The sequence below is a fragment of the Rhinoraja longicauda genome, chromosome 1, assembly GCF_053455715.1.
Source record: "Rhinoraja longicauda isolate Sanriku21f chromosome 1, sRhiLon1.1, whole genome shotgun sequence".
Classification (NCBI taxonomy): Eukaryota; Metazoa; Chordata; class Chondrichthyes; order Rajiformes; family Arhynchobatidae; genus Rhinoraja; species Rhinoraja longicauda.
Window position 1 is genome coordinate 127279589 of NC_135953.1, and position 7517 is coordinate 127287105.

At 42.3% G+C, this 7517-nt stretch overlaps 1 long non-coding RNA gene across 2 annotated transcripts in view; it reads left to right on the forward strand.

Moving 5' to 3' along the window:
- Positions 1–6627, forward strand: part of LOC144600638 (uncharacterized) — a 67648-nt gene extending 61021 nt beyond the window's left edge. For both annotated transcript variants that reach the window (XR_013548164.1, XR_013548163.1), the window contains exons 2-3: positions 5818–5904; positions 6170–6627. This is a non-coding gene — a long non-coding RNA (uncharacterized LOC144600638). The remainder of the gene's footprint in view (positions 1–5817; positions 5905–6169) is intronic.
- The last annotated feature ends 890 nt before the right edge of the window (positions 6628–7517 follow it).

Here is a 7517-nt window from a genome sequence, read left to right on the forward strand (position 1 = left end):
CTACCAACTTTCTAGAGAGCACTTTTGCAGAAAATAGATGCAACAATCAAATAATCAGCAAAGAAATAAACTTTATGGAAGCTTTTGAAGGAAGGAGAGAATAGGCAAGATTTAAAGTAATCAAGATGGTTGGAATGTCGATCAGAAAGTGCCATGGAGAGGATTGGAAGAAAAGAAAGAGATGTGCAAGAGATTAGAAAAATACTGGAAACACCCAACAGGTCAGGCAGTACCTGTGGAAAGAGTATATTTCTCCACAAAATGCTGGAGTAACTCAGCAAGTTAGGCAGCATCTCGGGAGAGAAAGAATGGGTGACATTTCGGGTCGAGACCCTTCTTCAGACTGATGTCAGGGGGGCGGGACAAAGGAAGGATATAGGTGGAGACAGGAAGATAGAGGGAGATCTGGGAAGGAGGAGGGGACGGGAGGGACAGAGGAACTATCTGAAGTTGGACAAGTCGATGTTCATACCACTGGGCTGCAAACTGCCCAGGCGAAATATGAGGTGCTGTTCCTCCAATATACGGTGGGCCTCACTATGGCACTGGAGGAGGCCCATGACAGAAAGGTCAGACTGGGAATGGGAGGGGGAGTTGAAGTGCTCGGTCACCGGGAGATAAGTTTGATTAATGCGGACCGAGCGCAGGTGTTCAGCGAAGCGATCGCCAAGCTTGCGCTTGGTTTCGCCGATGTAAATAAGTTGACATCTAGAGCAGCGGATGCAATAGATGAGGTTGGAGGAAATGCAGGTGAATCTTTGTCTCACCTGGAAAGACTGTTTGGGTCCTTGGATGGAGTTAAGGGGGGAGGTAAAGGGACAGGTGTTGCATCTCGTGCGGTTGCATATTTCTCCATCCACACGGATGATGCCTGGCCTGTTGAGTGTTTCCACCATTTTCTATTTTCATTTCAGATTTCCAGCATCCGCAGTTTTTGTTTTGATTTTCAGATGTGAGAGGAGGTGGGAAAAGAGTGGTTCGAAAGCCATGTTAGTCTTGGGGGAGGTAAAGTTTTATTCAAATGGAACAATTTTCACTGCAGTTATTCAGATTAAAACTAGTATTTTGACTTGTCACATTTGGTTCAAAATATCGCTTTGTTTTAAAGGAAGGTCCCCTTTCTTGTCCTGCATTTGCCTAATTTTTTACTAGGCTGTACCTGTACGGGTGGCACGGTGGCGCAGCAGTAGAACTGCTGCATTGCAGCGCTTGCAGTGCCTGGGTTCGATCCCAACTACGGGTGCTGGCTGTACGTAGTTGGTACGTTCTCCCCCTGACCTGCTTGGGTTTTCTCCGAGATCTTCAGTTTCCTCCTACACTCCAAAGACATACAGGTATGTAGATAAATTGGCTTGATAATGTGAAAAATTGTCCCTAGTGTGTGTAGGAGAGTGTTAATATGCGGGGATCGCTGGTCAGCACGGATCCCTAGGGCCGAAGGGCCTGTTTCCGCCCTGTATCTCTAAACTAAACTAAACTAAACCATCTGAACTGTCTCTGTCAACACCACCATTTCTAATCTCCATAGTGCACTTCATTTTACCCACAACATGGAATCTATCATGGAACTCTGCCATTATCAGAGTGTTGTTGCATAACATATTGGACCAGTTCCTATCAACTGTGCTGTGTAGCCTCTTGACCCATATTATTCCTGGTTCATTCATCACCTACACTCTCTAAATGACTCTTTGTATGTAAAGGACTTAATTCATATCAGTTTTATTATACTTCTTACTGATTAGTCTGCTCATGTCTGTAATGGCAATCAACTCTTCAAGCAAGCAAAAATCAGAGCACTGCATAACTTAACACTGTTTTGCCACCTGTCACTCAACTGTCAGTACAGATATTTCCAAGAATAGCAATGATGGGGGAATATTATTTCAATATCACAATTTTTCCAATGAAAAGAAAGCGATTTATTTTACATTATTGCACAATTTCCTTTTGACAATTAGATAGCAAACATGCTTGCCATGGTTGAAAGTGAGGATGGATGCGGAGAATTTGTTTGGAACCAGCATTCTGAGAGTGAAGTTTTAATTATGAAAATCAAAACAGAACTAAAGAAGCTGGAAATCTAAAACAAAAACAAAAAATGCTGGAAATACGCAATAGATCAGGCCACATTTGTGTGGCCTTCCATCGTGTTTCAGATATTTACATTGTATTTACTATTAGACATTAGAACAGAGCAATGTTTTGCAATTCAATGCACTTGGTAAAAGCCCAGAGGAATCTACAATTATACTTAACTTTAGCACCTTCAGTGCTATAAGTGATGTTTTTGCCCATTGTAGTGAGAATAACATTGCCACCTTTACTATGACTTTATTTAACTCAATAATCTTCAGATAATGAAGACTCCGACCATGTATGAAATCACTAAGCTACCGCTGTGGCTAGATATGCTGACCTGTCTAAACCTCTGCCATAAGTTGATCCCAGTCACACAGCTATTCCATTATATCTTCAACATTCCTAGACCCAGTAAAATCCATGCAAAAGCATAATCAATGATTCTTGCACTTTCTTTTTAACTTTTGTCCAAACTGAATATTTACGCCAAGAATACTTGGTGAGCCTTCCAAACTTCCTCTGCTGTTCTCACGTTGGACACTCTGAACCAGCTTATTTTTTCAACTGAAGATAGACACAAAATGCTGGAGTAACTCAGCGGGCAGGCAGCATCTCTGGAGAGAAGGAATAGGTGATGCTTCAGGTCGAGACCCTTCGTTTATGAGAACTGGTCATCACTGGCAGAGCCGGCATTTATTGCCGTGCTTAATTGCCTTCGAGAAGCTGGTGTGGGAGAGATGTTTTGAATTGAGTCCTTCCGGTGACATTATTCCTCCGGTCTAACCGGAGAGGGAATTCCTTGAATGAACCCTACCGACAATGACAGAATGGAAATGCATTATGTGACATAGAACGGAACATGTGGGAGGGAGATGGTGCCTCCATTGGACCTCCATGCACCATTGTCCTTGTCCCCTTTAGTTGTTGAGCTCATAGGTTTGGAAGATAACATCCAAGTAGACTAGGTGAGTAGTTGCAGTGCATTCTATTGGTTGTGCCCATTGCCGTCATAGCATGCTGGTGGTTGATGGAATGAATGACCCAGTGGATGGTGTGCCAATTAAACAGGATGCTTTGTCCTGGATGACCTTCTTGATCTCGTTCAACCCACACTCATCCAGGTAACTCTGAATTCTATCTGTTAGTTATCTTTGGAGTGTCAGGAGGAGAATCATTTAAAAAACATAGAAACTTAGAAAATAGGTGCAGGAGTAGACCATTCGGCCCTTTGAGCCAGCACCGCCAATCATAGAAAAAAATAAGTGCAGGAGGAGGCCATTTGGCCCTTCGATTCAATATGATCATGGCTGATCATCCAGAATCAGTACCCCGTTCCAGCTTTTTCCTCATATGCCTTGATTCCGTTAGCCCTAAGACCCACATCTAACTCTTTCTTGAAAACATCCAGTGAATTGGCCTCCATTGCCTTCTGTGGCAGAAAATTCCTCAGATTCACAACTCTGTGAATTTTTTTTTTCCTCATCTCAGTTCTAAATGGCCCCTACCCCTTATTTTTAAACTGTGACCCCCTGGTTCTGGACTCCGCCAACACCAGGAACATTTTTCCTACATCTAGCGTGTCTAATCCCTTAATAATTATGATAATTCTAATAATTTTGGTGCAAGGTTCTTAACCTTTGACTGGTTTTAGTAGGCACAGCATTGGAGTGGCTGTTCTGACTGAGTTCTAGTCTATTGTGATCCCCAGGACATTGATGGTGAAGGAGGTAGCATTGGTAATGCCATTACAGATCAAATATAGGTGGTTTGTCTCTCTCTCTGTTGAAGATGATCAATGCATGGTACTTGTATGTAGACGCAAACTGCTGGAGTTACTCAGCAGGACAGACAGCATCTCTGGAGAGAAGGAATGGGCGACATTTTGGGCCGAGACCCTTCTTCAGACTGATGTAGTGCAATAACTTGTCACAATAACTCAAACCTACATATTATCCATTTAAGTTGCTTCATTTGCTGATCTTTTGCGAATGGAATTCACACTCCATGTTTCACACTGGTCAGCATCCTTACCTCCACCCTCGCAATGGAAGAACGATCATTGAAGAAGCAAGATGAAGATGGTTGAGTTTAAGGCGACTGCCCTGTGGAAATATTGAAATGATGTTCCAGGGCTAGGCTAATTGCCCGCCTATAATCATTGGCACCTTCCTTTGTGCAAGATATGATTCCAACCATTGGAGTGTTTTCCCCTTGAGGCCCGATGACCACAGCTGGTTTCACACTTTGCTGCTGATAGCACTGCCACTGAAATATTCCATCCGTTTGCTGACGATTGACTGATTAGGTTTATGTAGCCAAATGGAGTTTGTCCTGGTCTTTGTACATCAGATATAACTAGGGAATTCTCCACATTACAGCTGGATGCCAGAGCTGCAATTGTACCTGGATAGCTTATCATGAGTCAAAGCTAGTCTGGGCTACAGATTGCATTCTGATTGTGTATATTTCCATAGTCTTTGTTGTATAACTGAGGATCCCATAACACTCAAAGCTATCTATATTGAATAAAGACTGCTTTAGATTAGTTTAGTTTAGAGATGCAGCGTGGAAACAGGCCCTACGGCCCTCCTAGTCCACACCGACCAGCGATCCCCACTCATTAACACTATCCTATGCTAGAGACAATGTTTTACATATATACCAAGCCAATTAATCTACAACCCGTACATCTTTGGAGTGTGTGAGGAAAACAAAGTTCTCGATGAAAATCCATGCTGTCACAGGGAGCACGTACAAACTCCATACAGACAGCATCCGTAGCCAGGATTGAACCTGGGTCTCTGGTGCTGTAAATCAGTAGCTCGACCGCTGCATCTCCGTGCTGCCATTTCTATTATGCTGGACGCTTCGAAGGAATCTGAAATGAATCACATTTCAGGTTGAACAGAGAAACTACCTGCTGACTTTATTAACCCCTTGGTACCAATGGTTACATCAAACCTGGAAGGAAAATGCAACAAAGCTGGAAAATGTGCGACAATTGATCACAGTGATTATCAGACAAAAAATGGCTCTGTTCACTGTTATCTGGATTAAATTTGTCCTCCCTGCTCCTCAGTCCCAAACTCTGATCAAGATGTGCAGAGGTCTTGAATATTGTCCATCGCTGAGAATTCGTGTGTGGCCTAGTGGCACAGTTGGTAGAGCTGCTGCATCACAGTGCCAGAGACCTAGGTTCAACCCTGGCCTCGGGTACTGTCTGTGTGGAGTTTGCACGTTCTCCCTGTGACTGCATGGGCTTTCTCCGGATGCTCCAGTTTCCTCCCACATCCCAAAGATATGTGGGTTTGTGGGTTAATTGGCCTCTGTAAATTCCCCCTGGTGCATAGGAAAATCGAATAACATAGAACTAGTGAGAACGGGTGTCCGATGGTCGGCATGGACTCGGTGGGCCGAAGGGCCTGTTTCCATGCTGTATCTCTAAATTCTAAATTCTAAAATGGAAGCACAATTTCATTTCAAACCAGTGTGCATTGGTATCGGATGTGTTTTGGATCTCTGTGTTAAGATCACAGCTTGCACGCCATCAAGTAGCAGAAACAGGAGGAAGATTAATTTTGTTGGCAGCCAAATTTGAGAGCATTCTTCCAAAGACATGTCAATTAAAGTGAAAGGTTATGGAGTGGTCCAAAAAGGCCAGGCAATGAAGCCAAAACTGTGTTGTGTGTTTTTTTCTTGAGTTGACATGTGAAAACCATTCCCTTTGTGTTTTAGGTGGCTGGAATACTCATTGCGATCCAGGAGGAAGTTCTTCGGCCACCAAGAAGAAGCCTATTTTCCAAATAAGACTTGTTCAATGAAGTAATGTTCACTTTCATTTCATTTATTTTAACCAAAATAAATGTTCCAATTTTAGTTGGATGTTATTTACAATTCTACTTTAACTTAAGTAATATAAAGCTTTAACTTTTGTTAGTGTGCATTTTAATGGATTAAAAGATTAAAAAAAATATTATTCATATTATTTCATTTTTGGACAGACCTGAAGTTTAGTTATGAATAGTTTATTCAACACTTCGGATATGAGAATAATTAATTATTTTTTTTCTCTCTGTTTTATGGTCAGTAAATGGAAAATAGACTACTTTATTCAGCATCAACGAATGGGTGATTAATGGGTCGCATGGATTCACTGGCCTAAAGGACCTGTTATCAATGTCGTATCTTTAAACTAAACCAAACTAAAGTAAACTAAACTAAATTGCTTTTGTTACACAGTCAAACTTGCATTTCCTGACCCACAGTAAATCAGCATCTGCAATTGCTTGTACCCTGATCCAAAAAGCCTCATCCCTGTTTAGTTTCTTTCCCATTTCCCTCTTTACTCTTTAATTCACATTTTAAGGCAGCATTTTCTATAGATCCCTTCAGTCTTGGGAGGTCAGTACGTGTAATGGACCGGGCAATGTGTATCACTCTCTGCAATCTCCTTCATTCCTGGGCGTTCGAGATATAACATAAACATTGAACAGTATTGAAGATAGACACAGAAAGCTGGAATAACTCAGCGAGTCAGACAGCATCTCAGCAGAAAAGGAACGGGTGATTTCACTGAGTTAAGGGCCTGAGTTAGGCGATTTTTTAGGTGACTGCCGGCGACTGTCAAAGTCGTAGCAGATCGCCGAAACAATTAACCCTACGACAATGTCCACGACAATGACCACGACAATGCCCGCGACAAGCTAAGACAACCTACCACATAGGCGACGGCAAGCTGACGACAACCGGCAACTCAGTCCTCGCTACCTAGGACGTCCACTACGACAGGGACCACGGCAAGCTAAGACAACCAACGAAAACCTGCACTTATGTGGAGGTGTCACAAGCACAACTCACACGTGAACAAACCGACAGCAAGGTCCGTCCAGTGAAATTTCTAGGTATTTTTTGCGTTCGTGTGAAGTGTCTGTTTAAAAAAAAAGGTTTTGGCGTGCAGTTATCCATCTTTCAAAGGAATATATTGTTTTTGAATAAAGTTGATTTTGGTGATTTAAAAAAAAATAGGTGTCGGAATTTATTGAATTTCTAAGTACTTTATCATGACATCTCATTCAAAGATTCTAGTCGCATTCATTTTGACCATTAAAATCAAACGCTGACACACGCACTGCGCTCTGAGAACACTTTTCATTCATTTATTTAGGTCAATGAGGCAAGCACATACACAGGCATTTCACTACGTTTATTAATGGCCAAAGCTCACACATAAACGGACACTACTAACACATAGATAAACTGAGTTTTACTGCTATGCTGTTTGTAGGGGGTATGCACACCTGACCATAAGGACAGCAAGGTCCGGCCAGACCATTTCACACATCACTGTCCTTTATGGTCAGGTGTGCATAGGTCACAGCCTCAGAATTAAAGGACGTTCTTTTAGGAAAGAGATGGGGAGAAATTTCTTTTGTCAG